The sequence below is a fragment of the Hippopotamus amphibius genome, chromosome 2 (genome assembly GCF_030028045.1).
Source record: "Hippopotamus amphibius kiboko isolate mHipAmp2 chromosome 2, mHipAmp2.hap2, whole genome shotgun sequence".
In the NCBI taxonomy this organism is placed as follows: domain Eukaryota; kingdom Metazoa; phylum Chordata; class Mammalia; order Artiodactyla; family Hippopotamidae; genus Hippopotamus; species Hippopotamus amphibius.
In genome coordinates this window covers 59208534-59225604 of record NC_080187.1, presented here as the reverse complement: position 1 = coordinate 59225604, position 17071 = coordinate 59208534, and positions in this window count along the sequence as shown.

Below are 17071 nucleotides of genomic sequence, written 5' to 3'. Positions count from 1 at the left end.
AAAGTGAAAGGATGAAAAAAATATTCCATATAAATAGTAACCAAAAGAGACCTGGAGTGGTTATATTAATATCAGACAAAATAGGTTTTAAATCAAAAAAGATATTATATATCAATAAAAGTTTAATATAGCAATATGATATAATAATTATATACATTTACACACCTAATAACATACTCTCAAAATATACACAGCAAAAATTGAGAGAGCTGAAGGGAGAAACAAACAGTTCTGTAATAATAATTGGAGCTTCCAGTACCCCAATTTCAATAATGATAAATCAACCAGACATAAGTAAGGAAATAGAGGACTTGAACTACACAATGAAACAACTAAATCTAACAGCTATAGACAAAACACTCCACCCAACAACAGTTGAATAAACATTCTTCTTAAGTGAATAGGGAACTTATCCAGGATGGACCGCATTTGAGGCCAAGAAACAAGTCTCAATGGATTTACAAAGATAGGTATCATACAAAGTATCTTCTTTAACCACAACAAGATCAAGTTAGAAATCACTAACAGAAGGAAAACTGGAAAATTAACAAATAAGTGGAATTAAACAATACAGTCTTACACAACCAATGGGTCAAAGAAAAAAATCAAAAGGAAAATTAGAAAATACTTAGCGGTGAATGAAAACAAAAACCCAATATACAAACATGTATGGGATGCAGTAAAGCAGTGTTCACAGGAAAATATACATCTGTAAATGCCTGTGTTAAAAAAAACATCTTAAATCAATAACCTAACTTTATGTATTGAAGACCCAGAAAAAGAAAAGCAAATTAAACCCAAATCTAGCAGAAGGAAGAAAATAATTTAAAAAAATATAGGACAGAGATAAACAGAGAATAGAAAGAAAATAGAGAAAATCAATAAAAGCAAATATTGGTTCTCTGAAAAGCTCAATAAAATTTACAAACTTTTTGCTAGATTGACAATGAGAAATAGAGAAGGCACAAATAACCAAAATCAGAAATGAAATGGGAAACATTGCTGCTGACCTGACAGAGATAAAAAAGATTATAAGAGAATACTATGAGCAATAGTATGACAATAAATTAGATACCTAAAAGAAATGGACAATTCCTTAAGACACACACATTTACTAAACTGACTCAAGAAGAAATGACAAATCTTACCAGATGTTTAACAATTGAAAAGACTGAATCAGTAACTATAAATCTCCCAAGAAAGAAAAGTCCTGGACCAGATGGCTTCACTAGTGAATTCTAACAAACATTTAAAGGATTAACACTAATCCTCCTCTAACCCTTCCAAAAAATTGAAGCGGCGAGAACACTTCCTAACTTATTCTGTGAGACTAGCATAACTCTGATCCCAAAGCCAGATAAAGACATCACAAGAAAAGAAAATTACAAGTCCATATTCCTAATGAATACTGAAGTAAAAATCCCAAAGTATTAGCAAATTGAATCCAAGAGCACATTAAAGTGATTATTCACATGGCCAAGTGGGATTTATCCTAGGAATGTGAGTTGTTCAATATAATTAATAAAACACAATTAATAGAATAAAGCAAAAAATCCACATGATCATCTCAACCATTGTAGCAAAGACATTTGGCAAAATGCAACACACCTTTCATGATAAAAGTTCTCAAGAAAGTAGAAATAGAGGAGCATTCCTCAACACAGTAAAGGGTATTTAAAAATTTTTTATTGAAGTGTAGTTGATTTACAATGTTGCGTTAGTTTCAGACGTAGAGCAAAGTGATTCAGTTATACATATATTCACTCTTTTTCAGATTCTTTTCCCATATAGGTTATTACAGAATATTGAGTAGAGTTCCCTGCGCTATACAATAGGTCTATAAAGGGTATTTATGAATAACCCACAGCTAACACGACATTCAATGGTGAAAGACTGAAATCTTTTCCCTTAACATCAGAAATAAGATGAGGATGCTCACTTTCCTTGTTGCTATTCAACATTGTACTGGAAATTCTGGCCAGTCTTACTGTCATGTTAACTTTGATTGTTTGATTGAGGTAGCATTTGTCAGGTCCTCCACTCTGAAGTTGGAGAAACTCCTTTCAATATTGTATGCTTTTGAAAGGAAGTCAGTATGCACAGCATATATTTGAGTGAGGAATTATGTTCCATCCCTTTGAGAGCAGTGTCTCCATAAACTATTTAGAATTCTTCTGTTATTTGTCTATTATCTTCCGTTTATTTATCGATTGAGTGATTGATTGATATCAGTATTGATTCAAGGATATTTATATTATACTTTGGGTTATGACCCAATGTTAATTTATTTTGTTGCTCAAAAAAAAAAAAAACCAGAAAACAATGTCATCAGTCATCATTTTTTCAAACATTTTTTTCTCTCTTCTCCTTCATTGAGGATTCCTACAATATGTTTATTAGCACAATTAAATTTGTCCAGCTGGTAATCTTTCCCTTTTTTTCCTCTTTATGTTTCTTTCTGTGTAATTTTTATTGCTATGCCTTTCAATCCTCTACTCTTTTCTTCTGCAATATCTGATCTGCCATTAATCCCATACAACATATTTTATAGTCTCTGACATTGTAGTTTTAATATCTAAACATTACATTTGTATACTTTTTGGAGCTTCCATATTCTCCTTAACTTTTTGGATGTATGGAACACTATTATACTTTACGTTTGTTTTAATGTCCTTGTCTACTAATGCTAACATCTGTGTTAGTTCTGGGTTGGTTTTTATTGATGGGTTTTTCTCCTCATAAGGCATCATATTTTGGGTTCTTTGCATGCCTGGTAATTTTTGATTGGATTTCAGACACTATGAACTTTACCTTGGATACTGGGTATCTTTATATTCTTACAAATATTCTTAACCTTTGTTTTAGCACACAGTTGAGATTACTTGCAAATATCAATATTTTGATTCACTTGGTGTCCTGCTTTTAAGATTTGTTAAGTGATACAAGAGCAAGTTTTTGGTCTAGGGCTAATTATTTCTCACTACTGAGGTAAGATCCTTCTGAGTATTCTACCCAGCACCTTGAGAATTATGAGGTTTTCCAGTTGGCTATCGGAAACAGGCAGTATTCCTGGCCTTAAGTGAGCACTGGGCACATTTTCCCTCAAGATTTTTAGTTCTGTCTCTGGCCGCAGGTAGTCTTTTCTCAAGGATTAGTACTCTGTTGAATACTCAATGGGGACCCTCTGCAGATACCTGAGGTTCTTTCCCTGTGAAGCTCTCTCCTTTTTGATATTCTGTCTGCTATATTATAGTCACCTTAGTCAGCTCTGTTTCCTAAATTCTGGGAGTCCTGTGAGCTCTGTCTAGGCTCCCCTCCCCCATGTCATGGTCTGGAAACTCTCTCAAGACAATATACTGGGGCAATAGTAGGGTTTGCCTCATCTTCCCCTCATCTTTCAGGAATCATTGTTCTTTATTACCTGATGTTCAGTTTCTTAGAAAGTTTATTTTTTCCATATGATTTGTCTTTTTGTTTGGTTTGGTTTAGTTTGATTGTTTCAGGCAGGATGTTAAATCTGGTCTTTGTTACTTTATCTTGGATAGAAGTTGAACATCATTTGTTAAATATTGGCACATAATAGAGAATTTAAAAAGACATACTGCAAGCAAACAAAAAACATCTAGGCTTGCATTTAGCCCTTAGGTCATCAGTTTGTGATCTCTGAAGGAGAAGATCACGTGGATAGGCAAAGGTCTCATTCTTAGAAAAATGAGAAACTTGCTTCAGTTGAAGCAAGCTGGGGTGAGCTGGTTTAGTTGAGAATAAAAAGATATCCTATGTTTTCAAGAAGGTTGGAATTGGCAGCTGAGCCCTCTCCTTTTTTGTTGTAAGATTAGCCAAGATTATTACTATATTGAAAAATTGTTGGGTTTAGAAGGAGACAAGAGGTCAGTATGTGAATAAAATAGGGTTGCCAGATTCAGCAAATAGAAATACAGGGCAAGTTTAAATCTGAATTTAAAGTAATGAAGGATAAATCTTTACTGTAAGTATGTCCTAGGAGTGATTTGGAACATACATAAACTAAAAAAAATATTTTGTATTTATCTTAAATTCAAATTTAATTGAATGTCTTGCATTTTTTTCTGCCAACTCTAGGATAAAACTACTCAGTGAAATTGGGAGAAGAACACAGAGCAAGTCAGGGTGAGCTGATTTAGGAATCAAAAGTCCTGATTTGACTATAGTCATAAATGGGTTTTCATTGGCTTAGGTCTTGGGATTAGCCTGCTTTTGAAAGAAAGAACTGAAAACTAAGTAGCCCACAAAGCTCTGTTAATAATATGATCCCTTACATTGATATAACACATACGCTTTTCCAAAGTACTTTCACAATGCATTCTCTCACTTTATCCTCCAAACCACCAGAAGTTCTGTTCACATTAGCCATAGTTTAACAATAAAAAAAACAAAAACCCAAAAAACCCAAGGACTAGAGAAAAGAGACTATTCTGAAGTCCCCAAATGGGTTACTATTAAATCAAGACCTAGGAACTATTTTCTTTTTCCTACTTGTAGAAGAGTTGAACGTCTTAAAATAGAGGTTCCAAGGTTCAGACTGTATGCGTGTGTGCATGTGTGTGTTTGTGCACATGGACAAATAGCTTTAAATGTATGACATTCCTAGTAAGGGAAGAAGAGGTTAATCTGCTTAATACGTACCTAATCCTTTGAGTTTAAACCAGGCCACTCTTCCCATCCCTGATTTCGTAGCAGAAGCTGAATCAAAATCAGTGCTGGCCATCACAGCTCAGGTGAAGGCAGTTCTTTGGGGTATGCTCACTTCACTTTTGTTGCTGCTTCTCCTTCTGTTACTACCTCTCTTTGGCTCTTAGCTCTTAGAGCTTTCTCCCATATCTGGAACCACAGAGACAAATTTCAGGTTCTTGGGTTTCATTGCTTTCATCCTTGAGACACAATTTGAGGATGCTCATCCTCTCATATTTCCTGGTCCTGCCATCTTGACTGAGCTCCAGCCTGCCAAGACCGCAGCCTGCTGTTGACTTGATGAGCTGATATTCTAGCCAGGGTGGGGCTTTTGAAAGGAGCAGGTGGGTAGTAATCTTGAGCCATGAGAAGGTGCTTTGGCAGCAGCCGATTAGCTAGAAATCTTCTGCAAACTGGTCTTTTGGCCATTTCTGAGACGTGTGCTGTGCTGCTATACATCTACCTTTCAGCCTGCAGTGCTACAACACAGTCCATACCCCTGGTATGAAACTTCATGGTGACTGGCTCTAAGTGTTGACTTAACCCAGGTTTGTGAACATAAGGCCTCAAAAATTAGTTTACCTCTTAAGCTGCCAGCAAACGTTTATTCAACGCTTTTATTTTATTAATCTGTTTTCCTTCTCTTTCTCTCTTGTTCTCTTTTTTTGGCCTCTCCCCCACCCCTTTCTTCCTCTGCTTCTCTCCTCTGCCTTTCTCTTTCCAATCTAGGGCCATTTGAATGGAAATAAGGAACATACTACAATATGGAAGGCACATCTCCATCCAGTAATATGTTTTACTCTTTTCTAGTTCATATCGATTGTGCCAAAAACCCAGTATTAAGCCAAACCTGAAGATCTCCCTACTAGCAATGCATTCTCATCAACTGCTTTGAGCTAAGGGTGGAATAAATTGACTGCTTGAATTGGAAATTTTTACTGACCCTGCTACTAAGAAAACATATAACAAATAGGGGTCATGAGGTGATCATTTGTATATTAGTCAAAGAAGCTGCGTGCATTGACCTCCAAACCTAAAAATTTTAGGAGAAGATGATATATGGGAGCCCAAATTCTCTGTTTTAATATCACGTAAATTTGGAGTTGGGAAAAGCATTGGAGACTCTGAGATGTTGAATGAGGTAGAGCTGTGACAAAACTCAAAGCCCTTAGGGTTTATGACAACCTACTGTTACAATATGCTTCCTTTAGTTTTCTGAATTTTTCATTTCACTCTGTGAGAATGAGAAGTTTCAGAATAGTGTGGTTGGTTAGACGGGTGGGAATATGCTTGCTGAGAATATAGTTCTTTATCTCTTTAGGATAAAGCTGATTCTCCATTGGAGGGCAAAGTCCAAACTCCTTAGGTTGGCCGTTTAAGATCCTCCACAGTTTGATGTCCACCTGCTTTTCCATCTTTATTCCTAATGAGTGTCATTTGCTTATCCAAACTGGTTCCCTTGCTGCCCACTGAACACTCTTCATGCTTTGCCTCTTCTGAGTCTATCCTTGTTTCTGGAATGGGCATCTCTCTCCACGCTATTGACATCCTACATCATCTCAAGTCCTGGCTCAGACGTTACCTCTCTATGAAACTTTTCTGATATCCTCTGATCTCCCAGGCCATTTTTGTCTGCACCATCCTTGACAATATACTACATACCAGGAATGAAGTTCAACATAGTGGGCACTAATTGATCAGAATGTTTGTTGGTCATAGCTCTAGCACAGGGCTCCAAAGGATCTCCTTTTGTGCCAGATATTTTCCTTTAATTGCTAAATGATGAGGAGATCTGTAGGCTCTATGGAAAGGGCAAGAATGGCCAGAGTAGCTTTCGCACAGAGGTGGGAGGGTTTTGGGACAGATGCTATTTACTACTCAGAATAGAGGTATTTTAAGATTTTAACAGTCTGCATAGACATAATAATGTATATCAGACTAAGGCCATTTTTTTGTTAACCTGCTTTACATATGTGTGTTTTACATAGTTTTAGAACTAAAAATTTATGTCAGAAATTATCCAGTCTAGGGGTTCTTAGCCTAGGGTTCATTCTATAGACTCAAAGGGAGTCGATAGCTTTCATCAGATTTTTCAAAGGTACGCAGAAAGAAGAAAAAGTTAGGGGCCACTAGTCTGTTCCAACACTCCCCTTGATAGATCAAGAAACTATAGCTCAGTGGTTGAGCATTAGTGCTCTGCATGCAGTACTTTTCAGGGAAATATTCACTGCCTGCAGTCTAATTTAAGTTTCTTTACTGAAGGCACCATTATTATTAACTTTATTGAAGGTGTTCTGTGACACCACATTGATTGTCTGTACCTTTTCTTCTACAAGGAGCCTGTGGAGCATGCCTGGTAGGTTGGGGTTCTTTTTTTAGAATTTATTTTATTCAAGTATAGTTGATTTACTATGTTGTGTTAATTTCTGCTGTATAGCAAAATTCTTTATTTTTATAAATATAGACATTTTTTTCCATTATAGTTTATCAGAGGATGTGACTATAGTTCCCTGTGCTATACAATAAGACCTTGTTGTTTATCCGTCCTATATGTCAGGGGTCCCCAACCCCCAGGCCATGTACTGGTAGTGGTCCACAACCTGTTAGGGATGGGGCTGCACAGCAGGAGGTGAGTGGCTGGCGAGTGAGTGAAGCTTCACCTGCTGCTTCCCATGGCTCAGGTTACCGCCTGAACCATCCCTGCACCCCTCCATCCCCCCGCCTCCCCCTCCCTCTTGGTCCATGGGAAAATTGTCTTCCATGAAACTGGTCCCTGGTGACAAAAAGCTTGGGGACCACTGCTATATGTAATAGTTTGCATCTGTTAATCCCAAACTCCCAATATATACATCCCCTGCCCTTGGCAACCACAAGTCTGTTCTCTACTTCTGTGAGTCTATTTCTTTTCATATATAAGTTCATTTATGTCGTATTTTAGATTCCACATATAAGTGATATCATATGGTATTTGTATTTCTCTTTCTGACTTACTTCACTTAATATAATAATTTCTAGGTCCATCCATGTTGCTAGAAATGGCATTATTTCATTCTTTTTTTGTGGCTGAGTAATATTGCATTGTATGCATGTACCATATCTTTTTTATCCCTATCTGTTGATGTACATTTAGGTTGTTTCCATGACTTGGCTGTTGTAAATAGTGCTGCTATGAACATAGGGGTTCATGTATATTTTTGAATTATAGTTTTGTCTGGATATGTGCCCAGGAGTGGAATTATATTGCATTGTATGTATGTACCATGTCTTTTTTATCCCTATCTGTTGATGTACATTTAGGTTGTTTCCATGACTTGGCTGTTGTAAATAGTGCTGCTATGAACATAGGGGTTCATGTATATTTTTGAATTATAGTTTTGTCTGGATATGTGCCCAGGAGTGGAATTGCTGGATCATACAGCAACTCTTATTTTCAGTTTTTTGAGGAATCTCCATATTGTTTTCCATAGTGGCTGCACCAATTTACATTCCCACCAAGAGTGTAAGAGGGTTCCCCTTTCTTTGCACCCTTTCACTGGAGGGTTATTTGTAGACTTCTTAATGATGGTTATTCTACCAGTGTGAGGTGGTATCTCGTAGTTTTGATTTACATTTCTCTAATAATTAGTGATGTTGAGCATCTTTTCATATGTCTGTTGGCCATCTGTATGTCTTCTTTGGAGAAATAACTATTTAGGTCTTCTGCCCATTTTATGAGTGGGTTGTTTGGTTTTTGTTATTAAATTGTATGAGCTGTTTGTATATTTTGAAAATTAATCCCTTGGCCGCATCATTTGTGAATATTTTCTCCTAGTCTGTAGATTGTCTTTTTGTTTGTTTATGGATTCCTATGCTATACAAAATCTTCTAAGTTTGATTAGGTCCCATTTGTTTATTTTTGCTTTTATTTCTGTTGCCTTGGGAGACTGTAAGTTTGGGGTTCTTACTTTAAAGTAATTAATTTTTATTGGAGTATAGTTGATTTACAATGTTGTGCTAGTTTCTGCTGTACAGCAAACTGAATCAGTTATACATATATGTATATCCACTCTTTTTTAGATTCTATTCTCATACAGGTCATTACAGAGTATTGAGTAAAGTTCCCTGTGCTATACAGTAGATTGACATATACACACTACTATGTATAAGTTGGGATTCTTGATGGAGTGAGAGTGAACTGCTGGTGGAGGCAACATCTCTCACCTAAGGCAATAGGTTATGCTTATACTGAAGCAGTGTATAGACAAAGCAGTCTATTGGAGAGACAAGTTCAAAAACCCAGAGCAGAGTCTAAAATGCATTGTCAGACCATGGAAGGAGTTGAAAGCAGATAATAGCTTATATATTATCTAATATATTAATAGAGCCTTTATTATCAAATAAGCACTTCACATGTATTTAATCTTTACGACAAACTTGTGAGGTAGGAAATTCCATCTCCCATCTTACAGATGAAGAACTCGAGACTCAGAGAGGATGCTTTCCTTGTTCAAGTTCATACAACTAGGAGAACTAGGACTTGAACTGACATAGTCTGGTTCCAGCATCTTAACTTACAGCTACTACATCAACTACTGCCTCTTAAAAGTTGGGGTGGGGAGCCAGGGAATGAAAAAGCAAGGAAGAATAGGTTGAAATGGGTGGTTTAAGTGAAGGGATAGGGTTGGGGAGGCTGGCAAATGTCTCCATCAAGTGCTGCTGCCCACAGCTGGCTTTCATGTGGTGTGGTGCTGGGATGTTGGCCAGGTGTGAAGGATAATGATGGGCTGGACAGAGTCTCTTGAGAGTCTGAAAGTAAATGGTATTTATTTATTCAACCATGTAAGCTCGGTGCTTGGTACTGGGCACACAAGGTGCATCTACTGAAGAAAGTTACAGTTCTTTCCAAAGGAATAAAAAACTGAGAATCTGACAGTTCATCTATGAGGCTGCATCCTTCCCTTTCAGAGCCTTTCTTGCTCTTTGATGCCTTTCTCCTTTCTCTCCTCCAGGGTCCAGTGCCATCATCCTTGCTTCTCTGGTAAAAAGTTTGTTCTCAGGAAAGGAAGGGAAACCCTGTTATCCTGGGGTGTACATAACCAGGGAAGCATAAACTTTTATACTTCCTGGATGTTATTTTAAGCATGTTCTGCCTAGCTCTTCACTTTTACTCCTATGTCTCCCTGAAGAATAATGTAGTCAGCACCACTACAACTAAGCACCAAACAGCACCCACCCTCATTCTCAACCCAAGCTATGGACCCTGCCCCAGCACAGGTTTCTGACTTTTCCTCCTCTTTCGGTGCCTGTACTCACCTTGGATCTGATGACAGCATCTACCTATTTCCTGGCATTGTCTGGCTGCTCTCCTTGTTGCCCACCCCCAGCTGTGTCAGGATGAGCGGGGCTGGGAACTGGGCCTGGCTGGGTGGACTCGGACTAGGGCAGCTACTTAAAGAGCTTGGGATCGGAAACAGCCAGCGGATGAGTGTGACCATTCCTGAGGTCTTACCAGCCTCTGAGCTTTACATACTTCATCTTATTTAATCTTCCTAACAACCCTATGAGGTTAGTGACCTCATCTTACAGATGAGGAAACTGAAGATTAGAGAGTCTAAAATACCTTTGTTCAAGCTCACACAGCTAATGAATGGCAGAGCTCGAACTCAACCCTTATGTGTCTGATGGCAAAGCCTCTTGCGACATTTCCTCTGCCCTAATACCACCGAAGCAGAATCCTGTTATCTAGTCCAAGGTGGCAAGGAAGGGACCAAAATGAAAGAGAAAAGTAAAAGGGTTAGACGTTGAGTGGGCATTGAAGTGAAGCAGCCAGAAAAAACCAGCAAGGGCACGGACGGAAGTAGAAAGTAAGATGATCACAGAGAGTGAAGCTGGAAAGCCTGAAGCTTCTTATATTTTGGCTTTGGGTCCTGTGGTTGGTGGGAGGGGTGGTCTGGTGTAGGGGCACAGGATAGAGTGGGTCTTGCCAGACCCTGTACCTGTTCTGCTGATCATGACCACTTCCCACATGATTTGGCTCCAGACCCCAGGACAGCACCCCAACCTTAGCCAGCAGCTCCACAGGGCTCACCCCAGACTGTGCAGCAACACCAGACAAAACGGGATCAAAGACTGTAAGCCTATGAACAGGGCTGGTAGCCTGGGATTTTAGGCATTAGTAGGTTTGTGGGGAGGGCAGTCTTTTTCATTCAAGGGGTAATCCTACCCTGGTCGGCAGCTGCCTATTTTCCATCAGCCTGAGGCTGGCTTCCGATAGAATTATGCAGGTGATATTAGCTCCATGGATGCTCATATTTTGGTTTTCTGACTTCCTCTACAGTTCCTTTCTCTGGAGAATGATATGCCTCTTCCTTTCCGTCCCCTGCCATTATATACTTCCTGGCTGAGATGTGAACTGGAGTCCACAGATGGCCTGGAAGGAGCCCCAGTGGTCTTCAGCTTGGCTCTAGAAGCTGGAACAGGAGGATTCTGGCTCTGCCCTGAATGGCTGACTAAACTCAGCTCCAATCGTAGGGCTCAGGGTTGCGTTGTCCTCTGCTTCTGGGCTTTAGGCAGTGTCTTGAGAGCCGCATGGCTGAGAGAAAGGAAACAGGTGGACACCACGTGGGCTGGAGGAAGTGCAGGGTCACCAACTCCCCCTGGGGCCCCGGAGGTGATTGCTCCCTTTGGAGAAAGGTGTGTTAATCATCGGATCACTGAGATGTCAGGCTGCAGAGAGGAAAGCTGGGGGGGAGGTGGCGCTTGTTAGGCTTGCGCGGGTTAGAGTCACTTTCAGTTCCTCTTCTCAGCAATAAGTTAGACGTTGGAAAAAAGCCTAAACACTGTAATTGACACCAGGCAGATTGCACTCACTGCCCTCTATGCTTTGGTAGTGCTTTCCTAGAGCCATGGAAGTGGATAGCTAGAAGAGACCTGGTCTAGCGCCTGGTGCTGGAGGGGCTCTGTCAATGTTTATTGAATCTTACTGGATTTTATGGAGGAGGGCAGTGACCTGCACAGGCTTGTGCTGTACATTAGTACTGGAGGAGGTGGGTCCCAGGCAAAGATGCCCTTCTTTATGGAAGAACATTGAATTCTGGGCCCCCCTGCTGGAAATCTGTCATAAATATGATTGCCAGAATTAGCTGAGTGGATGGGCAGATATAAATAAGAATTTCACACATCACAAGTTATTTTGCTATGGATTTGTTATTTAGAGGTAATTTAGCTTATTTAACACCCTTCACATTAATGAGCATGTGGCTTTCTAAGCCCTTCTCCCTTAGCTGCTCTGCCAGGTTTTGGTTTGTTTTGTTTTTTGGCATTTAATACTCTACAAACATCGCATGTTCTATGAGGTCTACATATTTGTTGGGGAGACAGAGAAATGTGTGAGGAACCAGGTAGTCCTGGGCTTTGAATCTTGTCTCCACTACTGATTAGCTATATAACCTCTGGCTGGTTATTTACTTTCTCAGAATTTCTGTTTTCTTATCTGTGAAATGAGAGATAGTAAGAACTCTTTCCGTGGATTACTGTGAGGATTAAATGGGATAATATGTGCTTAGCCTGGAATCTAGCACCTAATAAGCCCTCAGTATAGGTTATTGATATTTAAATCTTAAGCTGAACAATACTTAACATTTATTTTCTTCCATTTATAGGATATTCTGTTTTCAAAGTGGGAAACTCCTTGCCAATCCCACCTCTCTCACTTTAAAAAAATAATCAAATAGTCATTGCTTTGTAAAGTTAAATGTTATATTGGCTGACATACATGGAAATACACATCTGTATTTTAAATTAAGTCACCTGGTGTTTATAGCCTCTCTAGGGTACACAAAGGACTTTCACATCAGTTTAGTTTTTTATAAGCTCATTAGTTTTCACAACATTTTTATGAGACAGGGATTAGACATATTGTTCGTGAATTAACAAAAGTATAGAGAGGTTTCAGCACTTGTCCAACATCACAGAAAAATCAGTGACAACCAGGAATAGCATGGATGTCTCCCGGCCGCAAACTCAGTGCCATCTTGCTCTCAGCTGACTATGTTCTCCATGTTCATGCCTTTTCTCCTTCGCTTGGCTTGTGTGTATCTTAGGTCCTCTATGGTGCACATAAGATATGAGGGATGCACAGGGAGCCCCTACCAGGTACTGACCATTGACCATTCCTGCCACGTTTCCCCCATGCCAGTTTCAATTGGATGAGAAGGAAGGGACCACCTAGAGCAGCGTTGGTGAAGGTAAAATGAAGTCTATGAAATACCTAACTTTCTTCTATCCTGCTTTCCATATCCTTTTGGCTTCCACAATATCTGTGTTTTTTTACCTTTCTGGAGCCAAGTTCTTTTTTTTTCCTTTCATACTCTATTCCTAGGGAAGGTGCTCTCTGTTCTTTTCTCTATGTTGATAGCACCTTAGTCTCATCCTGAACAAAAGCCATTAAATTCTGTTCTACAACCAAAGACATTTCAGGCATTGGTGTGGTGCTGGTAGGTATTCTGGGGACCAGCGTGCCATTCCCTGTGTTCCTAAAATCAAGTTGTAAAGGTAGGGGCCTTTCTGTCTCTGGGTGAGGGGTGCTGATTGAAATCAGGGTGTCAGATTTGGGCTCCAGCTGCCTTGCTCAGAGGGTGGACATAAGCACCCTTGTGGTAGAAGTGGTCTGGTCTTCATAGACAGCCTTGAGATTGACTCTGGAATGACCAGGCTACCACCTGCTCCCATATTTGGTCTCCCTGATTGTGTTGGCCATCTTGAACCCTGGTGTTGACTCATGTACTCTTCTTCCTCAATGTTTTCTACAAAGCTTTGTTATCTTGTGTTGCCTTGTCTACTAACTGAGGACCTGGGGCCAGTCCTAGCTCCATTTTGGCTGCTTTCACTGTGTTTTGATTTTCTCCTTCTAGATTCCTGGAAACCTAATCTTGCGCCATCTCTGATTTTGGCCTCAAACACCTCTCTTGGTGTTGACGGTTTTTGGCTTGTTTGTTTTAAGAAGAATATTTTAAAATTATTTTTATGTACAGAAAACTCAATAGTGTACACTCAGCCCAGTTTGTTGGCCAATTCCTTGGCCTTTGCCTTTTCTGGCTATGCTGGCTGTTTAGTTTTGTTCCTCCTTACTCTAAGATTAGAAGGAAGAGGGTAGAAGAGGCTGGTGATTCACAAAAGGAGGTAGGAACTGAAATGGGCCTTGAAGATTGGGTGACATCCCAACAAGTGGAGAGATTTGGGGAGGGGGCCTCAGGCAGAAGGAACAAGAGTAAGACAGTGAAGTATGGTGTCATAGAAAAAGCATGGTTTGGTGTTGGACAGAATTGGGTTCAAAGTGTCAGTGTGTTCTGGTACTTAAGGAATATCTATGCAGGCTTTATATATGTTTTAATTATAGTGATTTTATTGTAGAGTTTGGGTCAAACAAGAGAGGCACACTAAAAAAAATCCTTGGGAAATCCTTTTCTCTTTCCCCAAACTACATACAAGATTGAAGCTGTGGTTGTGTGTGCTTGTATATGCATACGTGTATTTAGCTTCTAAAGCCCCCTTTTTTAAATAATAAAAGTAGTGAAGTCTCCATATTAGTTGTTTTCTACTATAAAAGAAGCAGCTTCTGAAAAATGTATGACTAGTGCTTTGAGTGTGAGTAATTGTCAGAAAGGTTCATGGGCAGACCCCTTAAGTTCTCTGGACCTTGCTTTCTTATCTGTAACATGGGTTAACAGCTTACTCATCAGTGTCATTGGGACTATTATGTAGTACATGTGAAAGCAGCCAGCATAGCGCCCCAGGCAGCTTCTCAAAAGATATGAATTCAATGCTTTTTCATGCCTTTTATGTCATTTCATGCTGCTTGAGATGCTAGTTCACTTAAGTAGGCTAGAGAAAGCCAGAGAGAGAGAAAAGCTCCTGTTTCTGCTCCAACCTCTTGCCTGGCTAATTGCACAATGCTGAGCACTGAGGATACTTCCTCTACAGATGTGCTTGTTCCCCTGGGCCCAGGCTTGAGTGTCTCAAGTGCTATAACTTGCACACTGGGCTAATGATGAGTTTTCTTGGCACTGTTAAAACTCAGCCTGGGGATGTGAAGTGGTGTCAGCTCCTTCGTCTCACATATGCCCCCTGTCCCTTATCCTCTTTCCTTGTGATGATGAATTCTAGCCATTGGTGGCCTTATGCATTTAACACCAGGCATTGTTATGGAAACTCTTGATTTATACTGAGTTCAGGGAGACCTGATGTTGGGAGTAGCTTGGGCTCTTAACTAGTGCTCATTCGCTCTTGTTAATCAGATGTTCTTGTATGCTTATGAAGACATATCTTGTTTTAGCTCAAGAACCAAGGTGCCTGTCTGAAGGTCTTTGTTTTAGGACTTGAACCTCTGCTAAAAGGACCAAGTCATTGTCTCTGGTCTTTGATTCCTATGTTTTCCTTTATGTTTAATGTAGATGCTTCACTGGGCTCCATCTTTCCTCTTTAGCAACTCAGAGTGCTACCGATCATTGTCCAGGTACAAATATTTTGGTCTCTGATATTGGATGGCCAGGATTATTCGATTCTATCTTTAGCTGAGTCCCTGGATCTAAGCCTTTTATAGGTCAAAATCTACCTGACCACCTGCCAGAAATGCCTGGGGCTAGAAGTGCCTCTAGACTCAAAACTCTAATTCTGATTCAGCAGAGATTTTGATTTAGAAGGTTGGTTAGAGAAGGGGCTGGGGTGATGAAGAGCTAAAGGGAGTGGAGCCTAGACCTGCTGAGAACTCCAGGTGCTTTGGATACGGGTGGTTCGTGGATCATTCACTCTGAGCAACACTGACTAACACTAAAGTTTCTAGAAATCTGACTTTCATATAGAGGGAAATGTCACGTTGGCCAAGAGAGCTTTAAAGTCACAGGTAAGAAGCACTTGTTTTAAATCAGAGCTTCTTTGGGGACCGAAAACAGTTTCGTTTGCTAAGTAAGCTAAACATTCTTTCCATAACTTTGTCTATGGTAAGCATCTTTCTTCAGGGGAAACTCGGAGGTGAATTTCAGGCCATGCGTTGTCAGATAACTTTAAAATTTGAATTTGTTCAAGTCTGTGTTTATGAATTGTGCCTGGGCTTACAAAGTATTAAGTGTATTCTCATTTGATGCCATTGTCACTTTCCCCACTCCCCTCCAATCCTTGCCCTTAATCTGCCCCACACTCCTGCCAGCTCCCAGTAAATGTTAGCAACGTCCTTCCAATAAGTGCTTCATGGGTGATCTTTCTCCGAGCCATATTTTTAGCAGAAGAGATGAAAGGAGACTGAGAAATTAAAATCAAGATAAGCAGTCTCTCTCTTGGAATGTTATTAAGAGGATATGGTCATTTAAAAGTACTTTTCCCTCTTCTTCTCAGTGTTTGACATCTGAAGTCATGCAAGATGCTATCACACCTTGCTTTATTAACATAGCTAGAGTCACCTGTTTTGAAAGGCCCAGAACATTAACCTTAAATGAAAAGAAAGTGGAACAAAAGGGAAGATAAAGGGAGACTGGGTTTGGGCAGCAATAGCTGCAGGGTCTCTGCCAGGCCCCTTCAGCTACTCTGTTAAATGGCCCCATGAATTTATTTTACAGGGAGATCATTTCCACTCTCTGAGTATACTGAGTCTGCTGTTGTTCAGACAAGATTCAGAAGCCTGGTTAAGTTATGTAACGTGTTGATTTCCAGGAGAACAAGGGAGAAGGGTAGTAAGGTAGCGAAGGGGATAGACAGTAAAGAGGATCAGGACTGGCCTTTGGAGCCCAGCAGAACTTGTGGAGAAGGGTCAGAGGGTTCAAGAGAAGCTGGGCTGAAGATTATACACTAAAGACACAGTCATTGAGCCTGAGGCCAAGGGCAAGTACCGGCAGAGCATGGCTCTCGCAGGGAAGGCGAGGTGAAGCAGAGCTGCGAAGGTGGGTCTTGCAGCAGGTGGCAGAAGCCTTAGCGCAAAGCACTGTCGCTAATTCCATTTCTTTGCACTGAGCCCTGGGCTTATCATTTTATTTCTTGTTGTTAGATATTGGATGTTCCTGAAAGGTGGATGGGGTGGGGATGGGATAGGAGTGTGATTTTACAGCCCATATTTTACAAGATTTGCAGATTACCAATGTCCTTCATTGACTTCATAAGCCACTTCTCAAACCATATGTCCTAATACGGAGGGTGGAAGACACTCATGCTTTGTTTCTCTGAGAGTTTGTCACAGAGGGCTCTGAGTTCTGTAAAAAATTCCCTTCCAGGTCTGCTACTTGCCCTCTAGAGTCTAATGAGGCAAATAATTTTAGTTCATTAGAATATTAGGATAGCTTGTTATTTGGTAGAATAACGAGGACCGAGGAATGGCTTTGATTAAAAGTGCGACAAG